Consider the following 16,412-nt stretch of genomic DNA (forward strand, 5'->3'; position numbering starts at 1 on the left):
AATAGATTGTCAGGTTTTGGAGGTCAGTGGTGGTAGAGGGTCAGGTTTTGATGGTCATTGGTGGTTGAAGGTTTGGTTCTGGGGTCTGTGGTGGTAAATGGTCAGATTCTAGGGGTCAATGGTGGTAGAGTGTCAGACCTTGGTGGTCAATGGTGGAAAAGGGTCAGGTTTTATGGGTCAGCAGGGGTACAGGGTCAGGATCTACGAGTCAATGGTTGTAGAGGGTTAGGTTCTGGGGTTCAGTGTTGGTAAGAGGCTCAGGTTCTGGGGGGAGATTGGTGATAGAGGGTCAGGTTCTGGGTGGTCAATGGTGGTGGATGGTCAAGTTCTGGAGGTCAGTGGTGGTAAATGGTCATGTTATGGAGGTTAGTGGTTGCAGAGGGTCAGGTTCTGGGAAGTCAGCGGCGGTAGAAGGGTCAGGTTCTGGGGTTCAATGGTGGTAGAGGGTTGGGTCCTAGGAGTCAGTGGTGGCAGAGGTTCAGGTTCTGGGGGTCAGTGGTGGTAGAGGGTTAGTCTCTGGGTGGCCAGTGGTGGTAGAGGATCAGGTTCTGGAGGTCAGTGGTGGTAAAGTGTCGGGTTCTATGGGTCAATGATGATAGAGGGTAAGGTTCTTGGGATCAGTGGTGGTAGAGGGTCAGGTTCTGAGGGGAAGTGGTGGTAGAGGGTCAGGTTTTGGTGGTCATTGGCGTCGAGGGTTAGGTTCTGGGGTCACTGGTCGTAGATGGTCAAGTATTGGGGGTCATTGGTGGCAGAGGGTCAGGTTTTAGGGGTCAATGGTGGTAGAGGGTCAGGTTTTATGGGTCAGCTTCGGTACAGGGTCAGGTTTTACAAGTCAATGGTTGTAGAAGGTCAGGTTCTGGGGTTCAGTGGTGGTAGACGGTCAGGTTATGTGGGAAATTGGTGGTAGAGGGTCAGGTTTTCGGTAATCAATGGTGGTAGATGGTCAAGTTCTGGAGGTCAATGGTAGTAGATGGTCATGTTCTGGAGGTCAGTAGTGGTAGACGGTTAGGTTCTGGGAAGTCAATGGCGGTAGAGGGGTCAGGTTCTGGGGATCAGTGGTGATAGAGGGTCAGGTCCTGGGAGTTAGTGGTGGTAGAGATTCAGGTTATGGGGGTCAGTTGTGATAGAGGGTCAGTCTCTGGGTGGTCAGTGGTGGGTAGAGGATCAGGTTCTGGGGATCAGTGGTGGTAGAGGGTCAGTTTGTGGGTGGTCAGTGGTGGTAGGGTGTCAGGTTCTGGGAGTCAGTGATGGTAGAGGGTGAGGTTCTTCTGGTCAGTGGTTGATGGAAGAGGGTCAGGTTCTGAGGGTCAGCGGTGGTAGAAGGTCAGGTCCTGGGGTCAGTGGTTGTGGAGGCTCTGTTTCTTTTGGGGTAGGGGCGGTAGAGAGTCATGTTCTGGGGTTCAGTGTTTGTAGAGGGTCAGATTCTAGAGGTCTGTGGGGTAGAGGGTAATGTTCCACGGGTTAGTGGTGATAGAAGATTAGTTTCTGGAGGTCAATGATGGTAGAGGGTCAGGTTCAGGGGGTCAGTGGTGGTAGAGTGTCATGTTCTGGGGGCCAATTGTGGTTGAGGTTAAGGTTCTTGGGATCAGTGGTGGTAGAGGGTTAAGTTCTGAGGGTCAACGGTGGTAAAGATTCAGGTTCTGGGGGTGAGTGGTTGTGAAAGGTCAGATTCTTGTGGGGCAGGGGTGGTGTAGGGTCAAGTTCTGGGGTTCAGTGTTTGTAGAGGGTCAGGTTCTTGTGGAGTAGGGGTGTTGTAGGGTCAAGTTCTAAGGTTGTGTTTGTAGAGGGTCAGGTCTGTGGGGTAGAGGGTCATGTTCTGGGGGTCAGTGGTGATAGAGGATCAGGTTCTTGGGGTTATTGATGGTGGAAGGTCAGGTTTTGAGGGTCAGTGGTGGTAGAAGGTCAGGTTCTTGGGGTCAGTGTTGGTAGATGGTCAGATTTTGGTGTCATTAGTGGTAAGGGGTAAGGTTCTTTAGGTCACTGGTGATAGAAGGTTAGGTTCTGATTGTCAGTGGTGATAGAGGGTCAGCTTTTTTTTGGGGGGGGTCAGTGGTGGTAAAGGGTTAAGTTCTTGGGGTCAGAGGCGGTAGATGACCAAGTTCTGGGGTTTAATGGTGGTAGAGGATCAGGTTCTGAGAGTCAGTGGTTGTAGATGGTCAGGTTCTGAAGGTTGGTGGTGGTAGAGTCAGGTTTATCGGGGTCAGTGGTGGTAGAGGGTCAGGTCCTGGAGGATGAGTGGTCGTAAGGGGTCAGGTTCTTCGGGTCAATAGTGGTAGAGGGTCAGGTTTTGAGGGTCAGTGGTGGTAGTGTCAGGTTTTGTGGGTCAGTGGTGGTAGATGGTTAGGTTTTACGGGTCAATGGTGGTAGAGGTCAGGTTCTGGGGGTCAATGGTGGTAGAGGGTCAGGCTCTGGTGGTCATTGGCGGTAGAGGGTTAGGTTCTGGGGTTAGTGGTGGTAGATGGTCAGGTTTTATGGGCCAGGGGTGGTAGAGGGTCAGGTTTTGGAGGTCATTGGTGGTAGAACGTCAGATTTTATGGGTCAGTGGTGGTAGATGGTCAGGTTGTACGGGTCAATGGTGGTAGAGGGACGGGCTCTGGAGGATCAGTGGTCGTAAGGGGTCAGGTTCTTCGGCTCTATAGTGGTATAGGGTCAGGTTTTGAGGGTCAGTGGTGGCAGTGTCAGGTTCCATGGGTCAGTGGTGGTAGATGGTTAGGTTTTATGGGTCAATGGTGGTAGAGGGTCAGGTTCTGGGGGTCAATGGTGGTAGAGGATCAGGTTCTGGGGGTTATTGATGGTGGAGGGTCAGGTTTTGAGGGTCAGTGGTGGTAGAAGGTCAGGTTCTTGGGGTCAATGTTGGTAGATGGTCAGATTTTGGGGTGTCATTGGTGGTAAGGGGTAAGGTTCTTTAGGTCACTGGTGATAGAAGGTTAGGTTCTAATTGCCAGTGGTGATAGAGGGTCAGCTTTTTTTGGGGGGAGGGGGGTCAGCGGTGGTAAAGGGAAAGGTTCTTGGGGTCATTGGCGGTAGATGACCAACTTCTGGGGTTCAATGGTGGTAGAGGATCAGGTTCTGAGACTCAGTGGTGGTAGAGGATCAGGTTCTGAGACTCAGTGGTGGTAGATGGTCAGGTTCTGAAGGTTGGTGGTGGTAGAGTCAGGTTTATCAGGGTCAGTGGTGGTAGAGGGTCAGGTCCTGGAGGATCAGTGGTCGTAAGGGGTCAGGTTCTTCGAGTCAATAGTGGTAGAGGAGTCAGGTTTTGAGGGTCATTTGTGGTAGTGTTAGGTTTTATGGGTCAGTGGTGGTAGATGGTTAGGTTTTACGGGTCAATGGTGGTAGAGATCAGGTTCTGGGCGTCAATGGTGGTAGAGGGTCAGGTTTTGGTGGTCATTGGTGGTAGAGGGTTAGGTTCTGGGGTCAGTGGTGGTAGATGGTCAGGTTTTATGGGTCAGGGGTGGTAGAGGGTCAGGTTCTGGGGGTCATTTGGTGGTAGGGGGTCAGGTTCTGGGTGGTCGGTGGTGGTAGATGGTCAGGTTCTGGGGAAATTGGTGGTAGAGGGTCAGGTTTTGGAGGTTAGTGGTGGTAGAGGGGTCAGGTTCTGGGGATCAGTGGTGGTAGATGGTTAGGTCCTGGGAGTCAGTGGTGGTAGAGGTTCGGGTTATGGGGGGTCAGTTGTGGTAGAGGGTCAGGTTCTGGTGGTGAGTGGTGGTGGAGGGTCAGTTTGTGGGTGGTCAGTGGTGGTAGCGGGTGAGGTTCTGGGGATCAGTGTTGGTAGTGGGTCAGGTTCTGAGGGTCAGTGGTGGGAGAGGGTCAGGTTCTGGGGGTCAGTGGTGGTAGAAGGTCAGTTCCTGGGTGGTCAGTGGTGATAGAGGGCCAGGTTCTAGTGGTCAGTGGTGGTGGAGGGTCAGGTTCTGAGGGTCCGTGGTGGTAGAGGGTCAAGTTCTGGGGTCAGTGTTGTTAGAGGGTCAGATTCTGAGGGTCAGTGGTGGTAATGGGTCAGGTTTGGGGGGTCAGTTGTGGTGGAGGGTCAGGTTCTGGTGGTGAGTGGTGGTAGAGGGTCAGGTTCTGAGGGTACGTGGTGGTACAGGGTCAGGTTCTGGGGGTCACTGGTGGTTGAGGCTCAGGTCACAGAAGCCAACAGCAGCAGGTCAGAGGCAGAAGTGCAACCGGAGCTCGGCCAGCAAGGCAGAGGAAGCAGTAGGTTTGGGAAGGTGGGTTAGCAGGCGCTCCACCAAAAGGACCAGCAGGGCCAAGCAGTAGCCCAGCAGGAGCAGCAGGAAGACGCTCAGCAGATGATTCAGTCTTAGGACGACACGACCTTCCTCAACCTGTCATGTTAATAAGAGGAACAAGTGTAGTACATTACTTCGTGTGTTGGTCTGTACAGTTGTGTACAGTGAAAGGTGTAGTACATTACTACGTGTGTTGGTCTGTACTCTTGTTTACAATGAAAGGTGTAGTACATTGCTAAGTGTGTTGGTCTGTACAGTTGTGTACAATGAAGGGTGTAGTACATTTCTATATGTGTTGGTCTGTACTGTTGTGCACAGTGAAAGGTGTAGTACATTACTACGTGTGTTGATCTGTACTCTTGTGTACAGTGAAAGGTGTAGTACATTACTACGTGTGTTGGTCTATACTCTTGTGTACAGTGAAAGGTGTAGCACATTACTATATGTGTTGGTCTGTACTGTTGTGCACAGTGAAAGGTGTAGTACATTACTACGTGCGTTGGTCTGTACAATTCTGTACAGTGAAAGGTGTAATACATTACTGCGTGTATTGGTCTGCACTATTGTGTACAGTGAAAGGTGTAGTACTTACTATATGTGTTGGTCTGTACTGTTGTGTACATTGAAAGACTGATGATTGTTTACATCTGGCACAAGAGTAAAATGTTTACCACGACTACATCTTGGCAGATGGCCAGCCTGACTACAATGAAACTTCATCAATGTTTGTTTGGTTCTCATCAAGACTCGGATAATCCTAAGCGACTTTAGCTAAATTTGATGATATAGAAAAAAAATGATATCTATCTATTTATTATAGATACTCGCTGTTTCCCAAGTCAGCGAGGTAGCGCCAAGAAAGGAAACAGACAAAGAATGGCTCATCCACTCACACACACACACACACACACACACACACACACACACACACACACACACACACACACACACACACACACACACACATATATATATATATATATATATATATATATATATATATATATATATATATATATATGAGAATATTTCTTTCTTTTCATATTATTTGCCACTTCCCGCACTAGTGAGATTGCGTTAAGAACAGAGGACTGGGCCTTTCAGGGAATATCCTTACCAGGCCCCCTTCTCTGTTTCTTCTTTTGGAAAATTAAAAAAAAAAAAGAATGAGCGTGGAGGATTTCCAGCCCTACGCTCCCTTCCCATTTAGTCGCCTACGACACGCAGGGAATACGTGGGAAGTGTTCTTTCTCCCTTATCCCCAGGGATTATATATATATATATATATATATATATATATATATATATATATATATATATATATATATATATATATATATATATATATACACTTATTTATTTTATTTTGCTTTGTCGCTGTCTCCCGCGTTTGCGAGGTAGCGCAAGGAAACAGACGAAAGAAATGGCCCAACCCACCCCCATACACAATGTATACATACACACGTCCACACACGCAAATATACATACCTATACATCTCAATGTACACATATATATACATACACAGACACATACATATATACCCATGCACACAATTCACACTGTCTGACCCCATTCACTCCCATCGCCACCTCGCCACACATGGAATACCTTCCCCCTCCCCCTTCATGTGTGCGAGGTAGCACTAGGAAAAGACAACAAAGGCCCCATTCGTTCACACTCATTCTCCAGCTGCCACACAATAATGCCCGAAACCACAGCTCCCTTTCCACATCCAGGCCCCACACAACTTTCCATGGTTTACCCCAGACGCTTCACATGCCCTGATTCAATCCACTGACATCACGTCAACCCCGGTATACCACATCGATCCAATTCATTCTATTCCTTGCCCTCCTTTCACCCTCCTGCATGTTCAGGCCCCGATCACACAAAATCTTGTTCACTCCATCTTTCCACCTCCAATTTGGTCTCCCACTTCTCCTCGTTCCCTCCACCTCGGACACATATATCCTCTTGGTCAATCTTTCCTCACTCATTCTCTCCATGTGCGCAAACCATTTCAAAGCACTTCTGCTCTCTCAACCACGCTCTTTTTATTTCCACACATCTCTCTTACCCTTACATTACTTACTCGATCAAACCACCTCACACCACACATTGTCCTCAAACATCTCATTTCCAGCACATCCACCTTCCTGCGCACAACTCTATCCATAGCCCACGCCTCGCAACTATACAACATTGTTGGAACCACTATTCCTTCAAATATACCCATTTTTGCTTTCCGAGATAATGTTCTCGACTTCCACACATTCTTCAAGGCTCCAAGGATTTTAGCCACCTCCCCCACCCTATGATTCACTTCCGCTTCCATGGTTCCATCCGCTGCCAGATCCACTCCCAGATATCTAAAACACTTTACTTCCTCCAGTTTTTCTCCAATCAAACTTACCTCCCGAATGACTTGACCCTCAACCCTACTGTACCTAATAACCTTGCTCTTATTCACATTTACTCTTAACTTTCTTCTTTCACACACTGTACCAAACTCAGTCACCAGCTTCTGCAGTTTCTCACATGAATCAGCCACCAGCGCTGTATCATCAGCGAACAACAACTGACTCACTTCCCAAGCTCTCTCATCCACAACATACTTCATACTTGCCCCTCTTTCCAAAACTCTTGCATTCACCTCCCTAACAACCCCATCCATAAACAAATTAAACATCCATGGAGACATCACACACCCCTGTCGCAAACCTACATTCACTGAGAACCAATCACTTTCCTCTCTTCCTACACGTACACATGCCTTACATCCTCGATAAAAACTTTTCACTGCTTCTAACAACTTGCCTCCCACACCATATATTCTTAATACCTTCCACAGAGCATCTCTATCAACTCTATCATAAGCCTTCTCCAGATTCATAAATGCTACATACAAATCCATTTGCTTTTCTAAGTATTTCTCACATACATTCTTCAAAGCAAACACCTGATCAACACATCCTCTACCACTTCTGAAACCACACTGCTCTTCCCCAATCTGATGCTCTGTACATGCCTTCACCCTCTCAATCAATACCCACCCATGTAATTTACCAGGAATACTCAACGAACTTATACCTCTGTAATTTGAGCACTCACTCTTATCCCCTTTGCCTTTGTACAATGGCACTATGCACGCATTCCGCCAATCCTCAGGCACATCACCATGAATCATACATGCATTAAATAACCTTACCAACCAGTCAAAAATACAATCACCCCCTTTTTTAATAAATTCCACAGCAATACCATCCAAACCCGCTGCCTTGCCGGCTTTCACCTTTCGCAAAGCTTTTACTACCTCTTCTCTGTTTACTAAATCATTTTCCCTGTCCCTCTCCCTTTTCACACCACCTCGACCAAAACACCCTATATCTGCCACTTTATCATCAAACACATTCAAAAAACCTTCAAAATACTCACTCCATCTCCTTCTCACATCACCACTACTTGTTATCATCTCCCCATTAGCCACCTTCACTGAAGTTCCCATTTGTTCCCTTGTCTTACGCACTTTATTTACCTCCTTCCAAAACATCTTTTTATTCTCCCCAAAATCTAATGATACTCTCTCACCCCAACTCTCATTTGCCCTCTTTTTCACCTCTTGCACCTTTCTCTTGACCTCCTGCTTCTTTCTTTTATACATCTCCCACTCATTTGCATTATTTCCCTGCAAAAATCGTCCAAATGCCTCTCTCTTCTCTTTCACTAATAATCTTTCTTCTTCATCACACCACTCACTACCCTTTCTAATCAGCCCACCTCCCACCCTTCTCATTCCACAAGCATCTTTTGCGCAAGCCATCACTGCTTCCCTAAATACATCCCATTCCTCCCCCACTCCCCTTACCTCCTTTGTTCTCACCTTTTTCCATTCTGTATTCAGTCTCTCCCGGTACTTCCTCACACAAGTCTCCTTCCCAAGCTCACTTACTCTCACCACCCTCTTCACCCCAAGATTCACTTTTCTTTTCTGAAAACCCATACAAATCTTCACCTTAGCCTCCACAAGATAATGATCAGACATCCCTCCAGTTGCACCTCTCAGTACATTAACATCCAAAAGTCTCTCTTTCGCTTGCCTGTCAATTAACACGTAGTCCAATAACGCTCTCTGGCCATCTCTCCTACTTACATACGTATACTTATGTATATCTCTCTTTTTAAACCAGGTATTCCCAATCACCAGTCCTTTTTCAGCACATAAATCTACAAGCTATTCACCATTTCCATTTACAGCACTGAACACCCCATGTATACCAATTATTCCCTCAACTGCCACATTACTCACCTTTGCATTCAAATCACCCATCACTATAACCCGGTCTCGTGCATCAAAACCACTAACACACTCATTCATCTGCTCCCAAAACACTTGCCTCTCATGATCTTTCTTCTCATGCCCAGGTGCATATGCACCAATAATCACCCATCTCTCTCCATCAACTTTCAGTTTTACCCATATTAATCGAGAATTTACTTTCTTACATTCTATCATATACTCCCACAACTCCTGTTTCAGGAGTACTGCTACTCCTTCCCTTGCTCTTGTCCTCTCACTAACCCCTGACTTTACTCCCAAGACATTCCCAAACCACTCTTCCCCTTTACCCTTGAGCTTCGTTACACTCAGAGCCAAAACATCTAGGTTCCTTTCCTCAAACATACTACCTATCTCTCCTTTTTTCACATCTTAGTTACATCCACATACATTTAGACACCAAAGTCTGAGCCTTCGAGGAGGATGAGCACTCCCCGCGTTACTCCTTCTTCTGTTTCCCATTATAGAAAGTTAAAAATACAAGGTGGGGAGGATTTCTGGCCCCTCGCTCCCGTCCCCTCTAGTCGCCTTCTATGACACGCGTACATGTACATAATTCATACTGTCTGCCTTTATTTATTCCCATCGCCACCGCACCACACATGGAATAACAACCCCCTCCCCCCTCAAGTGTGCGAGGTAGCGCTAGGAAAAGACAACAAAGGCCCTATATATATATATATACATTTTTTCTGCTTTCTCGCTGTCTCCCGCGTTTGCGAGGTAGCGCAAGGAAACAGACGAAAGAAATGGCCAAACCCACCCCCATACACATGTATATACATACGTCCACACACGCAAATATACATACCTACACAGCTTTCCATGGTTTACCCCAGACGCTTCACATGCCCTGATTCAATCCACTGACAGCACGTCAACCCCGGTATACCACATCGATCCAATTCACTCTATTCCTTGCACGCCTTTCACCCTCCTGCATGTTCAGGCCCCGATCACACAAAATCTTTTTCACTCCATCTTCCCACCTCCAATTTGGTCTCCCACTTCTCCTCGTTCCCTCCACCTCCGACACATATATCCTCTTGGTCAATCTTTCCTCACTCATTCTCTCCATGTGCCCAAACCATTTCAAAACACCCTCTTCTGCTCTCTCAACCACGCTCTTTTTATTGCCACACATCTCTCTTACCCTTACGTTACTTACTCGATCAAACCACCTCACACCACACATTGTCCTCAAACATCTCATTTCCAGCACATCCATCCTCCTGCGCACAACTCTATCCATAGCCCACGCCTCGCAACCATACAACATTGTTGGAACCACTATTCCTTCAAACATACCCATTTTTGCTTTCCGAGATAATGTTCTCGACTTCCACACATTCTTCAAGGCCCCAGAATTTTCGCCCCCTCCCCCACCCTATGATCCACTTCCGCTTCCATGGTTCCATCCGCTGCCAGATCCACTCCCAGATATCTAAAACACTTTACTTCCTCCAGTTTTTCTCCATTCAAACTTACCTCCCAATTGACTTGACCCTCAACCCTACTGTACCTAATAACCTTGCTCTTATTCACATTTACTCTTAACTTTCTTCTTTCACACACTTTACCAAACTCAGTCACCAGCTTCTGCAGTTTCTCACATGAATCAGCCAACAGCGCTGTATCATCAGCGAACAACAACTGACTCACTTCCCAAGCTCTCTCATCCTCAACCGACTTCCTACTTGCCCCTCTTTCCAAAACTCTTGCATTCACCTCCCTATCAACCCCATCCATAAACAAATTAAACAACCATGGAGACATCACACACCACTGCCGCAAACCTACATTCACTGAGAACCAATCACTTTCCTCTCTTCCTACACGTACACATGCCTTACATCCTCGATAAAATCTTTTCACTGCTTCTAACAACTTGCCTCCCACACCATATATTCTTAATACCTTCCACAGAGCATCTCTATCAACTCTATCATATGCCTTCTCCAGATCCGTAAATGCTACATACAAATCCATTTGCTTTTCTAAGTATTTTTCACATACATTCTTCAAAGCAAACACCTGATTCACACATCCTCTACCACTTCTGAAACCACACTGCTCATCCCCAGTCAGATGCTCTGTACATGCCTTCACCTTCTCAATCAATACCCTCCCATATAATTTACCAGGAATACTCAACTAACTTATACCTCTGTAATTTGAGCACTTACTCTTATCCCCTTTGCCTTTGTACAATGGCACTATGCAAGCATTCCGCCAATCCTCAGGCACCTCACCATGAGTCATACATACATTAAATAACCTTACCAACCAGTCAATAATACAGACACCCCCTTTTTTAAGAAATTCCACTGCAATACCATCCAAACCTGCTGCCTTGCCGGCTTTCATCTTCCGCAAAGCTTTTACTACCTCTTCTCTGTTTACCAAATCATTTTCCCTAACCCTCTCACTTTGCACACCACCTCGACCAAAACACCCTATATCTGCCACTCTATCATCAAACACATTCAACAAACCTTCAAAATACTCACTCCATCTCCTTCTCACATCACCACTACTTGTTATCACCTCCCCATTTCCGCCCTTCACTGAAGTTCCCATTTCCTCCCTTGTCTTACGCACTTTATTTGCCTCCTTCCAGAACATCTTTTTATTCTCCCTAAAATTTAATGATACTCTCTCACCCCAACTCTCATTTGCCCTCTTTTTCACCTCTTGCACCTTTCTCTCGACCTCCTGTCTCTTTCTTTTATACATCTCCCACTCAATTGCATATATATATATTATTTATATTTATTATACTTTGTCGCTGTCTCCCGCGTTTGCGAGGTAGCGCAAGGAAACAGACGAAAGAAATGGCCCAACCCCCCCCCCATACACATGTATATACATACGTCCACACACGCAAATATACATACCTACACAGCTTTCCATGGTTTACCCCAGACGCTTCACATGCCTTGCTTCAATCCACTGACAGCACGTCAACCCCGGTATACCACATCGCTCCAATTCACTCTATTCCTTGCCCTCCTTTCACCCTCCTGCATGTTCAGGCCCCGATCACACAAAATCTTTTTCACTCCATCTTTCCACCTCCAATTTGGTCTCCCTCTTCTCCTTGTTCCCTCCACCTCCGACACATATATCCTCTTGGTCAATCTTTCCTCACTCATCCTCTCCATGTGCCCAAACCACTTCAAAACACCCTCTTCTGCTCTCTCAACCACGCTCTTTTTATTTCCACACATCTCTCTTACCCTTACGTTACTCACTCGATCAAACCACCTCACACCACACAATGTCCTCAAACATCTCATTTCCAGCACATCCATCCTCCTGCGCACAACTCTATCCATAGCCCACGCCTCGCAACCATACAACATTGTTGGAACCACTATTCCTTCAAACATACCCATTTTTGCTTTCCGAGATAATGTTCTCGACTTCCACACATTCTTCAAGGCCCCCAGGATTTTCGCCCCCTCCCCCACCCTATGATCCACTTCCGCTTCCATGGTTCCATCCGCTGCCAGACCCACTCCCAGATATCTAAAACACTTCACTTCCTCCAGTTTTTCTCCATTCAAACTCACCTCCCAATTGACTTGACCCTCAACCCTACTGTACCTAATAACCTTGCTCTTATTCACATTTACTCTTAACTTTCTTCTTCCACACACTTTTCCAAACTCAGTCACCAGCTTCTGCAGTTTCTCACATGAATCAGCCACCAGCGCTGTATCATCAGCGAACAACAACTGACTCACTTCCCAAGCTCTCTCATCCACAACATACTTCATACTTGCCCCTCTTTCCAAAACTCTTGCATTTACCTCCCTAACAACCCCATCCATAAACAAATTAAACAACCATGGAGACATCACACACCCTTGCCGCAAACCTACATTCACTGAGAACCAATCACTTTCCTCTCTTCCTACACGTACACATGCCTTACATCCTCGATAAAAACTTTTCACTGCTTCTAACAACTTTCCTCCCACACCATATATTCTTAATACCTTCCACAGAGCATCTCTATCAACTCTATCATATGCCTTCTCCAGATCCATAAATGCTACATACAAATCCATTTGCTTTTCTAAGTATTTCTCACATACATTCTTCAAAGCAAACACCTGATCCACACATCCTCTACCACTTCTGAAACCACACTGCTCTTCCCCAATCTGATGCTCTGTACATGCCTTCACCCTCTCAATCAATACCCTCCCATATAATTTAACAGGAATACTCAACAAACTTATACCTCTGTAATTTGAGCACTCACTCTTATCCCCTTTGCCTTTGTACAATGGCACTATGCAAGCATTCCGCCAATCCTCAGGCACCTCACCATGAGTCATACATACATTAAATAACCTTACCAACCAGTCAACAATACAGTCACCCCCTTTTTTGATAAATTCCACTGCAATGCCATCCAAACCTGCTGCCTTGCCGGCTTTCATCTTCCGCAAAGCTTTCACTACCTCTTCTCTGTTTACCAAATCATTTTCCCTAACCCTCTCACTTTGCACACCACCTCGACCAAAACACCCTATATCTGCCACTCTATCATCAAACACATTCAACAAACCTTCAAAATACTCACTCCATCTCCTTCTCACATCACCACTACTTGTTATCACCTCCCCATTTGCGCCCTTCACTGAAGTTCCCATTTGCTCCCTTGTCTTACGCACTTTATTTACCTCCTTCCAGAACATCTTTTTATTCTCCCTAAAATTTAATGATACTCTCTCACCCCAACTCTCATTTGCCCTTTTTTTCACCTCTTGCACCTTTCTCTTGACCTCCTGTCTCTTTCTTTTATACATCTCCCACTCAATTGCATTTTTTCCCTGCAAAAATCGTCCAAATGCCTCTCTCTTCTCTTTCACTAGATATATATATATATATATATATATATATATATATATATATATATATATATATATATATATATATATATATATATATATATATATATATATATATATATATATAAAATATATATATATAAAATATAAATATATATATATATATATATATATATATATATATATATATATATATATATATATATATATAGATAGATAGATAGATAGATAGATAGATAGATAGATAGATAGATATAGATATATATATATTTATATATATATATATATATATATATATATATATATATATATATATATTTATATTTTTTTTTCTTTTTTCCAAAGAAGGAACAGAGAAGAGGTCCAGGTGAGGATATTCCCTCAAAGGGTCAGTCCTCTGTTCTTAACGCTACCTCGCTATCGCGGGAAATGGCGAATAGTATAAAAAATATATATATATATATATATATATATATATATATATATATATATATATATATATATATTATTAATTTATTATGCTTTGTCGCTGTCTCCCGCTTTAGCGACTTAGCGCAAGGAAACAGACGAAAGAATGGCCCAACCCACCCATATACACATGTATATACATACACGTCCACACACGCAAATATACATACCTTTACATCTCAATGTACACATATATATACACACACAGACATATACATATATCCACATGTACATAATTCATACTGTCTGCCTTTATTTATTCCCATCGCCACATCGCCACACATGGAATAACAACCCCCTCCCCCCTCATGTGTGCGAGGTAGCGCTAGGAAAAGACAACACGCAGTCTCTAGCTGTCATGTAATAATGCACTGAAACTACAGCTCCCTTTCCACATCCAGGCCTCACAGAATTTTTCATAGTTTACCCCAGACGCTTTACATGCCCTGGTTCAATCCATTGACAGCACGTCGACCCGGTATACCACATCGTTCCAATTCACTCTATTCCTTGCACGCCTTTCACCCTTCTGCATGTTCAGGCCCCGATCACACAAAAACTTTCTCACTCCACCTTTCACCTCCAATTTGGTCTCCCACTTCTCTTCGTTCCCTCCACCTCCGACACATATATCCTCTTGGTCAGTCTTTCCTCAATCATTCTCTCCATGTGACCAAACCATTTCAAAACACCCTCTTCTGCTACCTCAACCACACTCTTTTTATTTCCACACATCTCTCTTACCCTATTATTACTTACTCGATCAAACCACCTCACACCACATATTGTCCACAGACATCTCATTTCCAGCAAATCCACCCTCCTGCGCACAACTCTATCCATAGCCCACGCCTCGCAGCCATACAACATTGACATTGTTGGAACCACTATTCCTTCAAACATACCCATTTTTGCTTTCCGAGATAATGTTCTCGACTTCCAAACATTCTTCAAGGCTCCCAGAAGTTTTGCCCCCTCTCCCAACCTATGATTCACTTCCGCTTCCATGGTTCCATCCGCTGCCAGATCCACTTCCAGATATCTAAAACACTTTACTTCCTCCAGTTTTTCTCCATTCAAACTTACCTCCCATTTGACTTGACCCTCAACCCTACGGTACCTAATAACCTTGCTCTTATTCACATTTACTCTTAATTTTCTTCTTTCACACACTTTACCAAACTCAGTCACCAGCTTCTGCAGTTTCTCACATGAATCAGCCACCAGGGCTGTATCGTCAGCGAACAACAACTGACTCACTTCCCAAGCTTTCTCATCCGCAACAGACTTCATACTTGCCCCTCTTTCCAAAACTCTTACATTCACCTTCCTAACAAACCCATCCATAAACAAATTAAACAACCATGGAGACATCACACACCCCTGCTGCAAACCTACATTCACTGAGAACCAATCACTTTCCTCTCTTCCTACACCTACACATGCCTTACATCCTCGATAAAAACTTTTCACTGCTTTTAACAACTTGCCTCCCACACCATATCTTCTTAATACCTTTCACAGAGCATCTCTATCAACTCTATCATTTGCCTTCTCCAGATCCATATATATATATATATATATATATATATATATATATATATATATATATATATATATATATATATATATATATATATATATATATATATATATATATATATATATGTATATATATATATATATATATATACATATATATATATATATATATATATATATATATATATATATATATATATATATATATATATATATATATATATATATATGCATATATATATATATATATATATATATATATATATATATATATATATATATATATATATATATATATATATATATATATATATATATATATATATATTTATATATATATATATATATATATATATATATATATATATATATATATATATATATATATATATATATATATATATATATATATATATATATATATATATATTCTTTCTTTCAAACTATTCGCCATTTTCCGCGTTAGCGAGGTAGCGTTAAGAACAGAGAACTGGGCCTTTGAGGGAATATCCTCACCTGGCCCCCTTCTCTGTTCCTTCTTTTGGAAAATTAAGAAAAATAATGAGAGGGGAGGATTTCGAGCCCTCCGCTCCCTCCCCTTTTAGTCGCCTTCTACGACACACAGGGAATACGTGGGAAGTATTCTTTCTCCCCTATCCCCAGGGCTAATATATATATATATATATATATATATATATATATATATATATATATATATATATATATATATATATATATATATATATATATATATATATATATTTGCTTTGAAGAGTGTATGTGAAAAATAATTAGAAAAACAGATGGATTTGTATGTAGCATTTATGGATCTGGAGAAGGTAAGTTGCTAGAAGCAGTAGAAGGTTTTTACCAAGGATGTAAGGCATGTGTATGAGCAGGAGGAGAGGAAAGTGATTGGTTCCAGTAAATGTCGGTCTGTGGTAGGGGTTTGTGATAATCCCATGGTTATT

This window comes from Panulirus ornatus, chromosome 12, assembly GCF_036320965.1.
Source record: "Panulirus ornatus isolate Po-2019 chromosome 12, ASM3632096v1, whole genome shotgun sequence".
Lineage (NCBI taxonomy): Eukaryota > Metazoa > Arthropoda > Malacostraca > Decapoda > Palinuridae > Panulirus > Panulirus ornatus.